The sequence below is a fragment of the Grammomys surdaster genome, unplaced genomic scaffold (genome assembly GCF_004785775.1).
Source record: "Grammomys surdaster isolate TR1022 unplaced genomic scaffold, NIH_TR_1.0 125801, whole genome shotgun sequence".
NCBI lineage: Eukaryota > Metazoa > Chordata > Mammalia > Rodentia > Muridae > Grammomys > Grammomys surdaster.
In genome coordinates, this window is record NW_021620632.1 from 1,961,736 (window position 1) to 1,983,277 (window position 21,542).

The 21,542-nt window shown below is 37.4% G+C and overlaps 1 pseudogene; it reads right to left on the reverse strand.

The window, feature by feature from the left end:
* Positions 1-5,469: 5,469 nt before the first annotated feature.
* LOC114640276 lies at positions 5,470-10,721 on the reverse strand (annotated as a pseudogene).
* Positions 10,722-21,542: the final 10,821 nt, after the last annotated feature.

Genomic DNA, 21,542 nt, shown 5'->3' on the forward strand with positions numbered 1-21,542 from the left:
TCCCAATTTGGGCCTGTCATTGAACCTTCTTTTCCTCAGGCTCTTCTCCATTTTTCTCCCTGCAGTTCTTTCAGATAGAACAATTATGGGTCAGAGTTTTTGAGTGTGGGGTGGCAAGCCCATCCTTTACTTGAGGGCATTCTTTTAATAAACAGCAATTTTAACCCTGTAAATTGTTTTTCTGTTGTCAATGTACATTAGAAGACATGGAGTTTCTCAGATTGTTAGCTTATTCGACCTGGACTATAAAGAAATCTGGACTTAAAAAAAGATTAAGTGAAGTTTGAGGGCATGTAAGGATTTCCTTCATGAAGGCATATTTCCAAAATTTGGGATGTAGTCTCAAAAAATGATAAAAAAATATGTCTAACCATGTTTGTACTGAAAAAAACACTGTGGCAATTTGAAATGTAATTACAAATTATAGGTAATATAAAACATAGAATCTCTATTATGCTTTACTGGGTCTGTAAAGAGCAGTAGTCCATAAGGTCTCTGGGGAAAAGAATAGGCAGAGAAAGATAAAGAATGAATTATCCAGAAATGAAATTACCTTGTGTTAGTCTTAAATTCCATCTTTGACATTTTTCACATCATGCAACTTGGAGTTTCTTGTGCCTTGTTTTATCTTCAACACATCAGTGACTCCCCACGTATTCACAGCATACAATGAATCCCTTTTTCTATACCTTTGTTTCTGTCTCCTGTCTTGGAGGTTCTTTTGGCTGTGAAGTAATTAAACATTTTGGAGCTGAATTAGTCTCATGTGAGCTGGGAGCTTCTTAGTAATGGGATAGAGAAGCTGAAAGATAAATTATCCCTACTTTCTCTGGATTAATGATTTCAAGCCCAAGTAATGAGTAAGGCTTCTCAAATGCCAAACAAATTAGCAAGCTGCCTACTCATTTCTGGCAGCATCCAGCTGGGTAATGCATACAGTTTTATTCCAAATCCCCACCTACATCCACATCCCTAGCATTGCTGGTTATGCAGAAGGCTGACCTAGGTGAGGACCATATAAACTTTTACCTTAATCACATATTTTGTTTTATTTTTTTCTTTGAGTCTGAGTTAATACACTATCTAAATTTCAGTCATGTAATTTTGCAACTAAAGGAGAAAAGCCCATCACTTTAATATCCTTAACCATATTCCTTTTTAAATTTTTAAAATTTGATTATGTTTTCTGTGTATTTGTGTTTTAATCTCATGTTTTCTGATACACTACATGCATCCCTTATAATGGAATGCTCAGTAGAGGGAGTCACACTAACTGTGCTAGAGGTATATGTAATTGTGAGCCACCATGTGTATGGGGAGAATCAAATCTGCATCCTCTTCAAGAACAAGTATTCTAGTTGTCTAGCCATCTCTCCAGCCCTGTAACTATATTTATTATAAATGATTCAATTTATGAATGAAAGTGCATCATGAGAAAAGAATAAAAGTGAATTTAAAAAGTGATAAAATTGGGAAACCATTCTGATGCAACCCATGTGCAATTGAAATGTCACAGTAAAGTTAATGACCTGTCACAACTATCAACTGAACTGATGATGGAGGGTGAGGAAGCAGAATGTAACACTATGACTTTTTTTGAGAGAAAAAAAAATCTGTTTAAAATTGTTTTGTTAACATTTATTAACACTGACCAACTTTATAAGTGCAAACGTTTATACATCTGATGGAATATTTTACATATATAGAGAAAACCAATAGCTTCTTAATAATAGTATGGTGTCAGATGTTAAAAATTGATGGTTTTAATGTTTCGAAGCTATGCACATTGACCTTCAAACTCATTCACAAATAACTAGTCACTGGTATCACCTGTGATTGGAGTGAGAAAAATTGATCTTCTGTTCTTTCATATATATATATATATATATATATATATATATATATATGCCTGTTACAGTATAGAAAACTTTGCAGTCAGAGAATGTAGAAGGGTTTCTTCCAGAATTCAATTCAAGTCCCAGCAAAGTGAACAGTGTAGGATCCAATGGAAAACTTCACTTGCACTATATGTTGCATGGGATAGAGAGTCTGCAGTTGCCTAGTACCTACCTGGCCTTAGGAGCATCTAGCAGAGGGAATACTGGGTTGGTGTGTGAGAGTTACATAAAGGGTCATAGTGATTTTCTTACCTGTTATTATCATTGAATGAAGAATTTTATTCCATGTTAGAAAAATATTTGCCCAAATGTTATATTTATATTTTAGAGCCCAATAAAATATTATCAAGAAAACCAATTATTAACCTGAAAATATATGGTATAACAAATTTTCTGATCTCCTGGTCTATCCTGAATCCATTAAAATATAGAAAATAACTGTGATGAATGCCTACCTCTCATTTTCTGCATCATTGAAATAACAAGCATGTGGAAATTATCTATACTTTGATCTCTGTTTGAATGTAATCAATATTAACTTTCTAAATAGTGACTTTATGTTAGCCTTTCCCTATATCAATCAAATTGTCATAGCACACAAACACACACATCATTTTATCAAAATACATTAATATTCACAGTGTCATATTTAGGTCAAATAAACTACTAATTTTATAACTATCCATACAACTAGTGTTCATGATAAGCAACTAGACTCTTCAATGAAGAAAAAGAGTTTGTCAGATGAAAAGAATTATTTACTGAACGGAATCCAAGTAAATTTGGCAAATTAAATTGTGGATCGTCTCATGCTCACTCTATATACCTATCACATGGAAGAAAGGAAAAATGTAATAGTGTCACACCTGTGAAATATGGGGAGTAATAGGGGAAAAGAAGAGGAAGATTTTGGAATCTGGAGAAGAGAAAGATACTTAGTGGGGTGACAGGTGCCAGTAGGAGGTAGGTTTTAGAGAAAGAACCCATAGGTGGTTCAGAAGTTGAGACAACTTGGCATCACCACATTGCAGGCAGGGTTGAATGGAGAAAGAAGAACAACTCTAAAGAGTTCTTGCCACAGGATCATGTTTCAGGGAGCAGACAACTGATCTTCCACTTTAGTTCCTGAAACAGTTCGGTGCTTATTACCTGGGGAAAGGTAAACATAAGGCCTATAAACAAGAAACATTGGCCATCCTTTAGAATGAATTCATCAGGGGCTAGAGATAGTCCAGTGGTTAAGAGCTTTGATTGCTAATCTGAAGGATCCAAGTTCTATTCTTGGCACCAATGTAGTGACTTAGAATTGTCTTTAATCCCAGTTCCAGGGGATCTGATGCCCTCTTCTGTTCTCTATGGACACCAGGTACATATGTGGTACACAAAGATACATGGAGGCCAAATGCACATATACACAAAATGGGGTGGAAAAAAGATTTTAAATAGCCAAGGAGATGGACTTTGCAATGTGTTCAAAACTTACATCACATTTTATTCTGAAAACCCTCATATAGTTATTAGAGGTGTTGTTTCATGTAGTGAGTTAAGTTTTATCAGAAAATGGTAGTACAGAAAAAAATTAGGAATTTGGCAGTCACTCATAAATTCAGTGTCTGTGCGTTCCTGCCGAGAAGCAGTAAAGCTGGGCTGTTTATAGTTGAAGAGTCACAGGGCTCTGCAGTATTGCTGACCTTTCCAGCTTACTGGTTCACTAAGCTATGGAAGGTCTCAGAGGTCCACTCAAGGTCATGAATGATTGGTGAAGAACAGATGCAAAATGCAGAAGTCACATGACTGAGGAGTATGAGTAACTGCCTGAAAGCCACTCACAGTGAAGCCAAGGTGTGGCCTGAGGACGGGCTGATGCTCGAGTTTACTTCATGCTTGCTCACTTCCACTTGAGCGAGCCTCTGGAGACTGCAAATCAATTGCACACCGTTCCTAGAGATTAATTTGTATCTCAGGAAAATTACTGAATTTGACATAGTTTTAATAAACACCGTCATCTCTTTAATTTGAAGTAATTTACATGGATCATTCTCTTTCCTTTTTTGCGGAGGGGAAAAAATCATATTTATTAGTTAAGGCAAGCACAAGCTGGACACAATGCACATGCTAAAAAATGGACTGCCTTTTAAAACTTCAAAGGTACCTTTTTCCAAACCCCACAATCATCTCCTTAGTTATTTACAAAATAAAATGTCCACATTAAGACACTTGACAGTAAAATACGTAATAACTGCTCCAAACTACACCTATGCTTAAAAATCACGAATTTGACTAGCCATGATATTGAAAACCACTCAGAGTACTAGAGGATGAACCAGTTTTCGATGTTATCAACTCAGGAAAACACATCCAGCTCCCATCCCCAGCACATTCTAAATTGTTTTAACATTTTATAAATAAGACATTAACAATAAAGCCTATTAAAAAAAAACAGAAATTAAATGAACTTTAAGACTTTTGCTCTGGGCAATCACACACCATTTTCTGGGCAGATATTTAGATCTACTAGCCATTCTGAAATAAAGCTGTTTGTTGGTGATCCCACTTAAATCTAAAGCTTTCCCCATCTTTCTAGCTGTAAGCCCATGTTGAGCCTAACCTGAAAATATTTTTGTTATGCTTTTGGTTATGTTGTCTGATCAATGGTTAATTTTGAGGTTTTCTTCCTTGTGACTAGCCTATAGTTTGAAGACCTCTAAAATACCTTGAAATAATGTGGAGATATTCTTAACTTCCAGGTGTGGCTATAAGCACTCTGGCAAGTTTTACAGAACTAGGAAGCTACACGGTAATCTGCACTAAGGATACAGTGCACAGCTATTATTTGTGCATTTTGAGAGTTGGTCATAAAGTCAAGAGACAGAATAAAATTTTGATAAGGCAAAAATACATCATCACTTAACGCTGTTATGCAAAAGAAGTCACCATGTTATTTACACCATGCTGTATACACAGTTCCTATTCTGTAGTTTCCTCTTAAGGAAAATAGGCTATTAAATGACTTTTACTTTCCTGATGCTGAAAACTACTGAAGAGCTTTTTTGCAATTAATCTATAATCATAAAATCCATTGTCTCTAAATTCTTCCCATACAAACAGATCATCCTAAAGGCCTTCTGAGTTTCTCTCCAAAATCAAGGACTGGGAAGTAGTCAACTTTAGTTGTGTAAAAATGAACACCAAAACAAAAATCCCCCAAAAGACATACTAGCTAAGCCAAGTGTTCATGACATTATATATGTAAAGTACAATTTCCACTTAATTCAGTCTTTAAATATCTTTTATTGGAAGACCATGCATTGCCTTCATTTATTGTATTTGAAATCACTGTACAATTGCTTTTAAGAAAATACTGCCTGCATTTTCTAGTACAAAAAAACTAAAACTTGTTTCAGGAATGGAGAGAAACATCCAACCTAAATAGCGAAAAAAGTGGACTAAAATAACTGCTATACTGCAGTCATCTGCATTTCCCATGTTTTGTAAATAACTATTTTGTCAGATAACACACAATATAAAGAGCAATTATGAAAAGCAGACATTTACATATACTTCTAAAGTCTTATTGAGTGTACCCTGTTGGCATTTAATAGCCAATCATAGGCCCAGCAGCTGCTATAGTAGGATATGCATATGCCTGTTGGTTCATACCATTGTGCATATTTGCAACATTACTTCCATATTGCTGAGTGCTATCATAACCATTCTGGTAAGTCCCTGTTGGACTACCAGTCCTAAAACTAGTCTGTATACCAGCAGATACAAAATTACTTTCAAAGCTCCCATTGGTGTAATTTGCAGCACTATAAACACCAATCTGAGTTTTAGCCCCGAAATCTCTCTTAAGCAGACTAGAGTAGCCTCTGTCATAGTTTTCCCTGTCTTTAAAGGTATGAAATCTATCCCTTTTGCCTGCAGAGTATCTGTCATCCTTCATGCTTCCTCTACTCCTGAAAAGACCCGAACCTCTGTCTTTGACCAACTGAAGGAATTTGGGATTAATTGCTTGATTAAGCTTCCCGAAGCACAGAGATAAGGTCACTCACTTGCTTTGTGTTATTAAGTGTAAAGAAAGTATATGCTGTGCCTTTTTTGGTACTGAAAACAGTTCTTCCAATTTGATCAATATATTTCTCTGAAGAGTTAGAGTAGTCATAATTGGTGACAAATTTCACATCTTCCACATGTATCCCTCTGGAGGCCACATCAGTAAACAATCAGAATAGGAGCTTTTCCATGTTTGAATTTATTTAGAACCCAGTCACATTCCTGATGACTCTTGTCACCACGGATGCTCATGGCAGGCCACCCATGTCTACTCATTTTTCTGGTAAGTTCATCACATCTTTTTTTGGTTTCAACAAAAACTGATTTTATTCTCCTTCTCATTCATGATCTCTTCCATCAGACAAATAAGCTTTTCATCCTTTTTGATGTCATGACATATATCCACAATCTAAAGAATGCTATGGTTTGCACCCAGTTCCAGTGCACCAATATTGATATGAGTATAGTCTTTCAGGGAATCTTCAGCAAGCTGCCTTACTTTTTTGGCCAAGTTGCACTTCACATTAGTGTTTGCCTATCAGGTCTTAGGTGATCCACAATTTTCCTTATTTGGGGTTCAAATCCCATATCATGCATCCTATCAGCTTCAAGAACAAGGTATGTTGTTCTTCTCAGTTTGCTTTTCCCACATTCTGAAAGGTCAATCAGTCTTCCAGGTGTTGCACTACAGATTTCCACACCTCTTTCCAAATCATGAATCTGTGGTCCTTTGAGAGCACCACCAGAGAGGCAAGTAGACTTCAAGCAACAATCTCTATAATATTCGGCAGAGACTTGCTATACCTGCTGTGCCAGTCTCAAGTTGGTGCCAGCCCAAGCAAATAGACCAATCACCTTTCTCTAGGAATGGTTGGTGGTTTATGTATTCAATGGCAGGTAGCAAATAAGACAATGTTTTCCCAGATCCAGTCTGAGATACTCCAACTATATCCAATCCACTGAGAACAACTGGTCAGCCCTGAGATTGAATAGCAAGCAGTGGGTTCAATGAAGTTCTGCCTTGCAATCACACTCATGACATTCGCAGGAAAGTTTGCTTCATAAAAATTCAGAAAAGGTTTTGGACAGCTGTGACCTCTACCTGTAATTTCCTTGTTTCTTCTGTATGTATCTACCTCTTGTATGGTGAGCCTTGCCAAATCAGAGTGTTCCTGATAAAATTTCTTCTCAATTTGGGCAGCTCATCAAGATTCCACTTCTTTTTAACTATTTCTCCTCAGCATCCAGGCCATGGTCTCAGTCACTAGAATAACTTTACGTGGCATCAGTGGTTGTGGTGTGCGTGAGGAACACAGTGAAAGAGAATCCAGTTATGGCAAGTTACTGAGAGGCTACCTGGGCAACGGTGAAGCCTTTCCTGGGGAGTCACTAGCAGAGAGATGGCCGAGGGCCGGAGGAGCTGTAAACCCAAGAACAGACGGAAATGAATGAGGAAGGCTTCTGGAGAGAAAGTTTTATGAAGAAATTTTAAATAATTTTAATGTAAGGCGACCACCACGTGAATCTTACATGCTACTGATTCCTTTTATCTAAGCAAAAATATAATCATCAGCCTGCTTACTTTGTATAGATTTTAAAGCATAAGACACTTTGAATCATTTATTCTTTTTGACTTTCCTTTTGAGATTTCTGAAGTGTGTGATTACTATTCTGCATAATGGCAACAAATTATGTTATTATGAGCCAATATTTGAAAATGTGCGATAATTCAAGCTTGAAATTTGTGAATTAAACATAAATGATATTGTATACACTGTTTGCAATTAAGCTAATCATTTCTGCAAAGCTCTGTGATTAAATAGAAAACACTCATACCTAAAAGTCACAGATTTTCAGATTCTGTTTTTAAAAAGTTAAGTGTGTGTGTGTGTGTATGAGTTTCTGAGTGTGTGAGCATGTGTGTCTGTGTGTGCATGTGCATATGCAGGCACATATGGAGGCCAGAAGGAGGTGTCAGGTCTCCTGGAGCTGTAGTTACAAAGAAAGCTGTGAGCTGCTCGATATGGCTGCTGGGAAGTGAATTGGAATCTTTTGGGAGAGCAGGATATTTTCTTATGTGCTTCACTATTCATACAGCCAATTAGGTTACTTACTTCTCATTCAACAATATAAATCCAGACTCAGATACGGTAACCCACCCAGGAGATTCCCTTGGCACTACACTTAATATGCTCTCAGGATATACTTGACCTACTCTGGTCACAATGCCAGTCATGACATGTTCTAGCAAAGTCCCAAAATGTTCTTGCAAATGAAAGAAAAGAAGGAAGAGACAGAGAGTGAGGGAAAACAACTTAAGATACAGTTTTTAATTCCAGAAGACAGACAAAATTCCCTTTCCTATCTTGGGTCTCACTGGGTAAGACACATGACAACAATGTTTAACAATGGTAATTCCCATGGAATCACATTCATATTAAAGATAAAGAGCACATGGTATGTTCCTAGATTGAGTACAGTAGTTTATGTGAAAAAATTATCTTTCCGAGTTATTTGGTATTATGAATAATCCTGACTGTTAACTTGATATACCCAGGAAGAAGAAACCACAACTAGGACATTTTCTTCATCATCTTGGCTCCTAGATGTGTGTGTGTGTGTGACAATTTCTTAATTGCTGATTAACAGAAGAGGAGCCAGCCCCCTGTAGACATTGCTATGCTTGGACGGATAAGCTTGACCTGTAAAGGAAAGGTAGCTGAACAAGCCACTAGGCAGAATTTTTGTGATGTTTAATGCAAGACCGAAAATAATCTTGTGCTTTCACACCAGGCTCTTCACCTTCCAGGGAACTGAGGCTAAAACTCACAAACATTTACAATGTAGCTGATCAGAAGCTTGGGTGGGGAGAGGTAGAATCCACATTATACAGAATAGCATTTAGCAGCCTGGCTATATATTTAAAAAACAAAACTGTGTCTCATATCTGTATCTTAAGGAGAACAGATTTATTTTACATAACTAAAAAATCCTTATATTTGTTTTTGCTCGAATACACACAGTGTCCTGGAGGCTCTCATTAAGGCTTAATTCTCAGCTACTTAGAAGGTGGTGAAAGTTTAGGGAGGAAGGCTTATTGCAGGAAGTAGCAATTAGGCTTTGAAGGATGTATTGTCCCTGGCACTTTGCTCTCTCTTTGCTTCCTAAACTCCTCAAGGGAGCAGTCTCTCCTGCAATCTCTCATTGTCATGATATTCTTTCCTCAGGCCCACAGATGGGTTGTTCCCTTAAGATATCTGAACTGGACCAATGGCTCCGTGGTTAAGAACTGTGGCTGCTTTTGCAGAGGACTCATAGTGGTTCCCAGCATCTCTATGGTGCTCACAACTGACCCCAACTACCACTCTAATGGATCCAATGCTATCTTCATTTCATAATTGATTTTTTTATACTTATTTATTTTATTTTATATGAGTAACTGTTTGGCTTGCATATTTGAGTACCATGTGTGTGTCTGGAACACTTGGAGGTCAGAAGAAGACATCAGATCCCTTCATTTACTCTTTCATTGCTGTAGCCAAAGTCTTTTTATAAAGGCCTGGGGTTTTGCCTTGATAGACGATAGCTAATTGTACTCATACTAGTTAAAGCTATTGTTGCAAATGCATTGGATCACAATGAATCTTTAAACAAATCTATAACAGTGATTTACTGCCACAATTACTTTTCCTTGAAAGTGCAATCAACAGGGGCTTGCTTAGTAGATTTACATTTATCTGCCCTGATCTCCTCACTTAAGTGGGAAAAGAGGAGTCTCCTAGCTAAAACACCACAAGGAGCAATTCCTCACTTCACTGCTTAAGCCCAGTTTATACTTGCTCTGAGAGTCTGAGATTATTCTTTCTGGAGATTTCAGATACAACAACCAAAGTCCAGGACTGAAGATGACTGGGTTCAAAACATGCAGAGTGGTCATTTCTTAGTTAGTCTGAAGAGTTTAACTGACTGTGTTGTTGACACAGGTCAATTTGATAAAAGCCTAGACATATCTTGGAAAAGGAAATAATTTTTTCCTTTTGAATTATTTTTCTTTTGAAATTAAATATAATTAAATCAATTATCCTAATCTCCATCTTCCCTCCAATCCCTCCTATAAGTCTCCCATCTCAAATATATATGTATATCTCAACTTGCTTAATCTAGTCAGTGTTACTTACATGCATATGAATTCAAAGCTGACCAACTGGCATTGGACAACTAAGATATCATTCCTGGGAAAGACTATTCCCCCCACTGTCAGCATTCTTTAGTTGCCTGTGGTTCTTTGTTTAGGTGTGTGACCTCAAGATACTTCCCATTTTTACATTAGCAAGTCCATTTGTACATTCTTTTGTTTGAGTCTCCTTTAGGAAGATATATTGTAAAGGTCCTGGTTGAAACTACCCTATCATTTCTGAGATACACTACATCAGAATTGGCTTTCCGATTCTGGCTCTCAAAATCTTTTTGCTCCCTCTTCTGTGATGTCCCTTGAGGTTTAGATCGAAGTATTGTATTACAGATGTGCTGACTGGAGCTGACTACCATAGAATGACTATTCTCTGCATCATGATCAGTTCTGATATAATGTTCTCTGTCTGTTAGAATAAGTTTCTTTGATGAGGACTACACTTGCCAGTGTTTATAAGAAAACATATTTAGAATACACTTAGGAATTATGTTGCTTTAGTATAATGGTTATAGATTCTCTATAGATCCATGACTTCACTAACCCTGGTAGTTGCCTACGTTTCCAGTAACAGGCATGTTTTCACTCCTGTTTAAGTCAGCCTAAAGTTCAATTACAAAGATGTTAGTTTCCACCAAGATATAAATACTACTGTTATACATTGGATATCTTGGCACGTGGGTCATTGTTGTTGCTCATAGTTATCATAGCTGGGTAGGACTACTGATTGCTTCCCTCCATTAGAAGCTTGCATATGAATTTGCAAGTAACCCGAAAACTAGCCCTCATAGAGAGACTCTCTGGTCAGTTCCAGCTCAGATACATTGGATCTTGTGCCTGAAGTATAAGATATCTTCAGCAATAAGCATGTACCTTCAACCTGAAAGAAAGAATCTGAATGAGAAAATAGTTACATAAAATGGGCCTGCAGTCAAGTCTGTTAGGTCATTTTCTTGATGAAAAATTGAATTACAGGGCCAATTCAGTTGCAAATGTTGATACCCATAAAAAAAGGTCCTAGATCTTACAAGAAATCAACTCAGCAAGCACCAGGATGTAAGGCCATACTCAGCATCCCTCCATGATCTTGGTCTTGGTTTTTATCTCCAGATTCATGCATTGAATTTCTTCCATAACTTTTCTTTACAAAGGATTATAAATTGTAATATGAAAAAGCCCCTTTTCTTTTCAAGTTGTTCCAAGTCACAGTGTTTATCACAACAGGAAAAAGAAAATTAGGACAGGGGGAATGCATCAAGAGTACTTGTTTGTTTTCTATATTTACGGTTAAATGTTTTATCTTTTCAAAACTATTTTTTTTATATGAGTGAGTTTTGTCTAACATAGGTATACATTGAACAGGCATATGGGAGCTTGGAATCAAACATATCTCCCCAGGAAGAGCATCCAGTGTTCTTAACAGCTGAGCCATCAATCTAGCTACAATGTCATTTTTATATATATGCCTATATAAAAAATCTATGATATTTGATATTTGAAATCTATCTTTCTAGAACAAGTGCTCTGTTGGTTTAGTTAGATGAACTAATATTGATATAAGTTGATATAATTAGTATGTTTCAGAGTTATTACTACATGAGCAATGAGTTGAAGACTAAGTTTCAATGATGCTATCTGGTGTTCCTTGGTTAGTGTACACTGTGAGTCACACCTTTGCCATTCATTCAGTGTGTTTACTAGTAACCACAGACAAGGCTTGAACTGTGCGAAAGAGGAGCCAAGTATGATTACAACTCGGTGGATTAGAAATCTTTACGATAGTGACCATTAACTGGGAAAGTGGCTTTAGCAGATGCCATGGGGATCCTGCATGTGACACACACAGGAGTCCTGAGTTTGTATCTGCTGCAGCACTGACAGAAACTAGGAAGATCTTTACATTTCTCATAAATGACAAAGGGAGTCTACTACTGAGGAATACCTAACAGATACATTTTCTTTTTTTCCACACTATTTAATTTAAGTTAAGAAATATTCTGTATGAAATAGTATTCTATTAGAATGGTTTGATATAGTTTTAAATGGAAGGATAAAGGAGAAATAGTTAAGTTACAGAACTCCTCCCCATAGAACAAAGTTTTAAAATTTTACCTTTTCTGGGCAGGTTGCTTTATTCATTCACTAGTTATGAGTGCTGGCTACTGCTCTAATGGTCAGTGGGATTTAAAAGAAAATCTAAATCACATAGTCACTGGATTCTTTGGTTTCTTTTGAAATACAAGATGGTTCTTGGTACTTAATTATATGGTCGGATTCACATATCTGTCACAAGCAAACAAAAATCTATGATATTTGAAAGTAAAAAAAAATAGCGTTTTTACATTGTCTTTCATGACATCCTTTTGCTGACACCCTATACTTTCTCTTTACCTCACTTTTACCTAATTTATTACCCTGCCTGATTCCTTTCTAAAGTTTTAGATTTTTACCCACTTAGATCCACATTTATAGGTACACAAATTGATGTAAGTATACATGTGTGTCTGTATGTGATTGTATGTCTAATTGAATGCATTATATATGCTATATATTTTCCCCAATATTTACTATTTTATTTTAGGTATGTATTTGTGGTATGCATGTGTGTCATATGAGCCCATATATCCTGGAAGACTGGAAGGGGGTGTCAGATCCACAGGAGCTGAAATTAATGATGGTTGTAGACCCCTAATGTGTATGAGTGCTTTGCAAGAACAACAAATACTGTTAACCACTGAGCCATCTTTCCATCTCCTTACTTTGAATTAGTCCAAAAGAATGATAAAAATTAAAGAAAAATACTATTATCTGAAAGATGCAGCCTTGATGATTCTTCTAGTAATAAATGGGAGAGGGTGTGTGAATACCTTCCATTATCATTACTATTATACCGTTGTTCCTTGTACTGCAAACCTCCTGAGAGCCTAATTATCACTACACTGGTAGTTCCGTAAGCCTTGCTGGCTAGAAGGCCCACATTGAGCTGCTCCACCCTGGAAATTTGATTCATTCACCCCTCGGGCCTAACACCAAAGAAACTCATTTAATGTCAATAGGATAGCTGAATGATGGCATTTCACGGCCCGTGAAATACTGGAACTTTACTGTACTGTGATCACTTGCAATTTCTTTACTCTATTTTATACAAATAAACTAAAATTTCAAACTCTCCCTGAAGGATACCTAAAGATTTCTAGGGATCAGCTTAGAAGTATGGCTACCTGTTTGTAGTGTTTGTAGATACCTGATAGTCTAAAAATACTGTAAAAACATTTTTTTAGCAATTAAAAAAAAAGAAATTTTCAAAGCGTCACAAAGATTACAAGCTAAAGAAAGAAAAGCCAAGTATCCTGTCTATAGGGTTAGGGTCCCTGTCAGTTCACATTCTGTGTTGTGCTGAGGATAAAAATCCCTTTGTTTTCCTGGTTTTCAACATGAGCCTTCTAATCTGAAAAAGACTCCAATAGACATGGCTGTGCCACTAATGTCTTAGATGCAAAGGGCTTCCCAGGAGCAAAGGGAATATCGTTTCTTGCTGCTTGAATGACATTCACCATAGGTTTCTGGATCAGAAGCAGGAGTGAGCCCTTAAGTGTCTCTTGGTCAGTGTTGATGTATTCCCTGTGATCAAGGGAGGAAGAACTCCAGAGAATTCCACAAGCCACTGAAGTACAAGTGTATTTCATAGTATGGGAACTTCATCTACTTTCACACAAAGTATACAGGCAAACCATGCTTTCAGCTTTCCCTTTATAAGGAGCACCTACTTCAGTCCTGACTGCTAATGCCACTTAAGTTGGAATGACAGACTCTGAGCTTTCACAGGGTTGTACATCTTCAAAGAAGTGCAGAGAGAGCCTTGCTGATATCAATCATACGTATTCATAACTAATATGTGAACAAAAATTAATTCATTCAGTACTGAAATATCAAATGAACACAAACACACACACATACACACCACACACACGCACACACACACACACACACACACACACACAATTATAGATGAGTTAGGTCCCTATGAGATTGGCCTGTTGCCAACCCTTTTCTTGATTAATGGTTAATATTGGTGAGCCTATACCACAGGGAATGGTTCCATACCTGGGCTGGTAGTGTCCTTGTGTTCTGTAAAAATGCTGAGCCAGACATAAAGATCAAGCCAGTAAGCATCATTTCTCTATAGCTTCTACATCATCTCCTGCCTTAGCTTTCCTCAATGATGGCCTTTAAATTACAAGATACAAAACAGTTTCCTCTTCAATTCATTTTTGATCAGTGTTTTATCATAGCAATTGAAATGACAACTAAGATAGTGCTGTTACTGACATAATTCCATGTGTCTGATCCCTTATGAGTTCAGATTCTTATCCTGGTGCCTTCCTCACTTGTTTTGCTGTTTTTATATTTGTTCATTTTATTGTATTATAAATTGGGCTTTAATATCCCTCTTTCTTCTTTTCTTAAGCTTCACCATGTTTGAACCCAATGAAACGCTTCCTGGACTCTTGGTTCTTTGGTGACCAGTGGTATCTGCTCTGTTTACGGGAGTGTAGACTGTAAACCTCATCATTTAGTCAAATGCTGTGAGCAAATATGCTGGCTCTGCATTCATGCACTCTTTGAAGAGTCAGGAAGAAACTTGGTGGCTATAGTACTCTGTGAGCTTCGGGAGCAGAGGGCAGAACTGTTTCTGCTATCACTCTTGTTAACTAAAACACTGTCCAGAGCACTGCCTTAATCACTCCTGAAAACAGAATGTGCAGGAAAATTCACAGAGAAGCGTTCTCAAAAACATGTATTTGTTTTAACTTTAATTGTATCATGCTTCTAAAGGTAGGTTAAATCTTGTCTGTGTGCATGCTCTATGGCTGCCACTCACTCTGACACTGCTCAGCAGTTAGGTGATAGAAGGACATAACACTTGAGAAGTTTACAATATTGTATCCAAGCACATCTGATGAAAAGTCCAAACTTACAAATGACCTAATGCAGATGGCTGTGTGTGTCTGGCATCCCCAGCTGTGAGCCTGACATACATTCTTACTCACCAGATCCTACTGTTCAGTCAGCAAGCATGTGTGACCCCAGGGTTCCTGAGAAATCTGCCCAAACTGTAGGGAAATGTGTGTGTTCATGTCAGCTGAAAGAATCCTGTGAGACACTGAGGAATCCTGGCATCCATAATTCATAAAAACAGCTATTTTGAGAATGAATCAAGCATGATAACACCCTTGTGAATTATAGGTCTCAGACATGCTTGTTAATGTAAAACTTACTTATTTTGGGAAAATGTAAGTTGCAATAGTTATGTGTAATTTTATAGATTTGTGAAACATATTTCAGTGTTCCCAGTTTAAATTATAGTTTGAAGCTAGTGAGTATGTAGCAAGAAGGAAAATGTATTGTTAATATCCCTCCCTAAAAGATATTTTTAATGTGTGACCAGATTTTACTTCTCCCCCAAACAGAGCAGATTAAAATCTACTTATTTACACAAGAGAAAAATTTTACTGAAAGATAGGTACTGTGAATTAATATAAAAAATTTGTCAATGAGCACATTAGCTTAAAGTGATTTCAAAAATAACTTAAATATGTAACTAATTGTAACAAAGATGAAGAGATTACGAAAAAAGTAAAAATAGAAACCAAAGACTGTGATGTGACGACTCACTCCTGTTATCCCAGAACTTGTGGGTACATGGCTGAGACAGAATGACTCCTGTGATCGTAACACAATTCTGGGTTATATATTGAGTTTTAGCTAGCTTCAGATATATAGCAAACCTTGCCTCAGAAAATATATGGACAACGAACAGGGAAATTAAAAGGAAGCTATGGTCATTTGTATGAAAATGGTCCATATAAGCCCAGAGGGAGTGGTCTTAAGTAGGTATGGCCTTTTTAAAGAATGTGCATGTCCTGCACTTTCTGCTGTCTCGGGATCCAGATGTAGAACTCTCAGCTACCTCTCCAGAATCATGCCTGGCTCCCTGCCACCATGCTTCCCACTGTGATGATAATGGACAAAATCTCTGAAGTGTAAATTAACCTCAACTGAGATGTTTTACTTTAAAAGCTTTGCTGTGGTCATAGTATCTCTTCAAAGCACTAAAAATCCTTAGAAGTCTTTACCAGGAGTTTGCTGTGATAGAGCTGTTTGTTTGTTTGTTTGTTTGCTTGTTTGCTTGTTTGCTTGTTTGTTTGTTTGGAAGAATGTGGACTTTGGAACTTTGAAGTAGAAAAGCAGGTGAATTCTTGGGGCTTGATGTGCCATACTAAGTAGGAACATGGAAGAGAGTATTACTGAAGGTTATTCAAACTTTAGGGGCCTGTGTCAAGAAGTTTCAGAGGAGAATAATATTAATATGTTGGCTAGAGATCATTTGTAGGATATTTTGGTTCTGTCTTTAGAGTCAAGGATAGAGGAAAGAGGCTATGGAATCTCCCTCCATGGTTAAGGAGAGCCCCTGAGGCCAGACTTGTGTCATGGGTGTTTCTGCATGGAAGCCTAGAGAGGCTATTATATGAAGCCTTGAAGACTCCAAGATGCTGGAAACATCAGAGTCTTACAGTATCAGGCAAGGAAAACTGCTCACAGAAAATGGAACCAGCTAAAGAGAAAGAAGTGTGTTGTAGTCAACAAAGATCAAAAGATTTGGATATCTGAAGAGCGATTTGACAGACATAAAGGTGTTGAGTTTGGAGTTTACAGAGCTAATTTTCAGTCTTGCTTTGTTCTAGTATTTTCTCACTATGCTACCTTTTGGAATTTTAATCTATATATTTTGTGCCATTACAGGTTGGAAATATGTGATCTATTTTTTTTCATTTTGATTTTTACACAGGATTACAGTTAAGAGATTGCTGACTTTGAACATTTTTTGAGATTTTTATAGACTAGAAGGACTTTTGAAGTTGAACTAAATGCCATTTTCAATATTATATAGCTGTTACCTTATGGAAATAAGGGAGTAGAATATCATAGTGTGAGTGGAAATGGTTCCCATAGTCCCACAGGGAGTGACCTTATTAGGAGGTATGGCCTTGTTGGAGTAGGTGTAGCCTTGTTGAGGAAAGTTTACCACACTCACTTCCTTCTGCTTGTAGACTCAGATATAGAAATCTCAGCTACTGCACCACTATCTCTGCCTGCATACTCTCATGTTTCCTTCCATGACGAAAACATACTAAACGGCTTAACTTTAAATTGGTCCCAATTAAATGTTTCCTTTACAAGAGTTGCCTGATCATGGTGTTTCTTCACGTCAGTAAAAACCCTAAGACAGGGAGAGAACAAGAAAATAAAAAATATGGTGAAGGAGAAGGGTAAAGAAGAGAAAGAGGAGGAGGATGGATAGAATAAGAAAAAAGAAAAGAAAGCAGAGAAGGAAAATGTAGAGGAGAAGAAGAGGGGAGGAGGAAGATTCAAACAGCAAAATCAGCACAGTAAAGTTTGATGAGAACTTAGGCTAAAGAAGAATAGGTCAGTAAGGGTAGACCTTTGTAGAGAAAAGACAAAGCTTCATTTATCTTATGCAGAGGAATCGGTGCTACACACATACCTCCAAATAACAGGCATTTTGTTTAACTGAAATCACACTATTTGGTATTTTCAGTCTCCCATGAAGGGAGCTGACTTCTTCTGTATCTTTTGCTATTCAGCTTGATGACAGGGATTTATATCCATCAGGAAGATGGTGCCTTGGAGATGCAGTTAACTGATATGAATAGAAACTGAAGAAAGACCCAGAGAATAGACAGTGAAAGAAGTCAACTGTAAAGTTATTCTCCCTCCTAGCATAGGAAAGCCCACCCATCAAATCAAATCAGGTATTAGGAACTGCTGTAACAGAGAAATTTTGACTATGGATTTGTGATCCATCATGATACCTCACTAGGGAGAGCCACTCAGGAAAGCCCTCTCACATCTGTGCCAGAAACAACTTTTTATATAACTTGATGTTAATTTTCTATAGTTAAGACTTCCTTTTCAATGCCTGCTGATCTCTTTGACCCAACTTTATTCTTAGAAAATATTTTTTTCTTAAAAAATCTATAAGAGGCAAACTGAGTTTCAGATAATTAGTGTAATTCATCCCTAAATATTGTCACAGGCATTAATAGCAATGTTAAGTTGGGAACTGGCACCAGTAGAATGTGCAGCTTAAGAGGACCACTTGAGAGAACAGGATTTTTTTAGCATCTGAGACCGTTAGTACAAATATTCTTGTAATGATATGTAAATTTTATTCTGTTATTTAAGAAATAAGCTCCACCATGTACAGCCATCTCATCTCCTTAGGAATGGCAATGTGATGGTGTGTGTAAATTTTCAGATTCACTTGGGATAGAGTCCAGCAGGCACACTTCCTAGGGGGTATCTGAAACCTCTTAGCCCCAGGCATGCCTGTGGGAACTTTAGCTATTTTGATTATGTTAATTGGTGTAAGAAGACTCATCCTAATGCAGGGGAGACTATTCCCTGAATAGGAACTCATGGCCTGCATAAGATGAAGAAGGTAATCTTGGCTCTAGGAATCAAGTAAGCTTTCCATGCTCTCTTCTGACTGCAGCCAACATAATGTGGCCTCCTCTTCATTCCATTCTTTCCTGACTTGTTCAGCATGAAGAATGGCAGTGTCAACTGTCAGCTAACATGAGTCCTTTCTCCCCTAGGTTGCTTTTGTCAGGACATTTTGTCACAGCCGTGAGGAAAAGAATTTAAAACTTAGAGTAAGAACACAATTTTATTTTGATTTTGATCTACTTTTTGATTTATTCATCTTCTCTCATTTGCATAGGGTTATAAGTATTATAATGGATGAAATTACGAGCCCTCTCATTTTCTTATTTACACTTTGGGAGAAGCTTTGTAAATCTGATTCTACTACACTCAAGCTACTCAATGCCCTGCTAATTTATGTATATAAGCAAGTACCCATGTTAGCTCTTTTATTACTTTGATTTGTGCTGTGAGAGATAATATTCTCATTTTGAAATAATTAGACTTTAAGAATTCCATACCCACAAAAACCTCAGCAATACAATTATTTCCATTATATTGTACCTTGTGCACATTTTCTTTCATGATCCATCAATGTTGTCACTATCTCTCAGCTACTACACTGGAGTTGATGGAGTATTAGATAGAAAGGCCTACTGATGTCATTACTGGGGGAAAGACTGATTTCTCTTCAGTGGAGTTGAGTTGACATGTGTACACAGGTGTTCCTTTAGTTTCATCTTGCCTTGTGTCTTGCTGGGTGGGTGGCAATCTGTCTTATGCTGAAGTTAGTTTCATTCATCTCTACAGTTATTGAATGGTGAGAGTTTCGTATTGAGCACCATTAGTAAGGAGGAGGGGCCCAGAGGATGTGAGCATTGCTCAGTATAATCAATGGTAGCTGTGTAGCAGTAATTACATTCCCTGAAAACTTGTGGTTATTATAGATACACACACACACACACACACACACACACACGAATGTATACAAAATTAATCTATGACCTGAACAAGACATAAGACATAGGCTTCCTTCAACTACTGACTTGGGCAATAAACATATGAATAGTTATATCATAGTGTCATGGGAAAGGCACTCTGGGGAGCTTTTCATACAAATACTGGGAAAACAGATTATATCATCTCACCTTGATCTTTTGATACCAAGTGACATTTTAATTTTTCCATAAATTTAGTATTTATTCACTTTACATCCTGATCCCAGCTTCCTATCTCCTCCCAGTACACCCCTTCTACACAGCTCCTCCCTCCATCCCTCTCTTCTGAGAAGTACCTTCTAGGTACTAATTCATCATGACATATCAAATCACTGCAGTACTAGATAGCCTCTCCCACTGAGGCCAGAGGAGGCAGCCCAGTTAAGGGGGAGTGGAACCCACAGGCAGGCAACAGAGTCAGGAACAGCATCCACTCCATTTGTTTTCCTTCTCCCATATTTCTGTTCTTTATTGAACATTTATTCTAAGGATTTTCTTCTCTAGAATTCTAAGACCATGGTGCATATCTGCTACATTTGCAGGCAGCCTATGTCCAGCCCATGCTTGCTCTTTGGTTGATGGTTCACTCTTTGGGAACCCCTGAACATCCATGTTAGGTCTGTTGGTCTTCTTGTGGAGTCCATATCCCCTCCTGGTTCCTCAATCTTTCTCCCAACTCTCCCATAAGACTTTTCAAGCTTCATTTAATGTTTGTCTGTGGATTTCTGCATCTGTTTTGGTCAGCTGGTAGATGGAACCTCTCCGAGGACAGTTATACTAAGCTTCTGTCTGAAAGCATAACAGATTATCAAGACTTGGTTGTTGTCCAAGGCAATGGGTCTCAAATTGGGTCTGTCATTGGTTGGCCGTTCCCTCAGTTTCTGAGCCATCTTTGTCCCTGAACTTCTTGTAAGCAGGCAGGGTGGAAGGTTTTATGGGCAGATTGGTGTCCTTATCCATCCATTGCGTGTCCTGCCTGCTAGACAGCTCTAGCCCAGAACATATATGTAAAGTGGCACTTAACATATACATGGCTGTGTCTTAGATATTAAAGTGAATCACTGAGAGTCTTAGTTTTTATGTCTCCTTTTTCCTCCTTCCTTCTTCCCTCACTCTCATTCATCTTTTTTCCATCCAGCTATCACTCCCTCTTTAGTTCCTTCTCAACCCTCTTTCCTTACCGTTTCTTTCTTTTTAGCCAAATGAAGATTCTGTATTACTAGAGACTCTACTTTCACTTGACACAATAATTGAATAACCTAGAGAGGTCACCTTACCACACATATTTGAGAAGATAAAATAGTTTCTGTAATAATTATTATTTTAATGAATAATCATAGCAAATCTCAAAACTGATTTTCTTGAATGTACTTCATTTTTAATATAGGAGAGTAGTATAGTAGGATCTTTTTCAAGGACAAGAATCTACAGAGATTGCACTCTTAGTCTACACTGTCCTCGTTTGAAGCTCATGGCCTGTACAGGTCACACTCAGCACCAGTTTGTCTCCTTACAGCCCTTAGTTCTGCATCTCACTTGGACTCTGTGATATAAAAAGTAATTTATGTGTCATAGAAGAATTTCATTTGCTGACTGGCCAGTAGAAGGATCGGAGTATAATGATTTGATGTTCCTGTTTGTTTTAAGCCTGAAAGAAATACTAACAACAACAAACAATGAAAATTTCAATAATACCAGTGCGTGAGAATGAGTGTTAAGATCATGCTTCCCAGCTAACACCTCTTGCTATGTTTCTGCTATCACTTGGAAGGAGATGAAATCAAACACAGGGATTTGTTTACAATATTAATTTCTAACTTGAGAATTCCTTGTCACCTGTATGTATGCAATAAATGAAATGAAGATGAATTACATCAGAAGCTCATGAACATC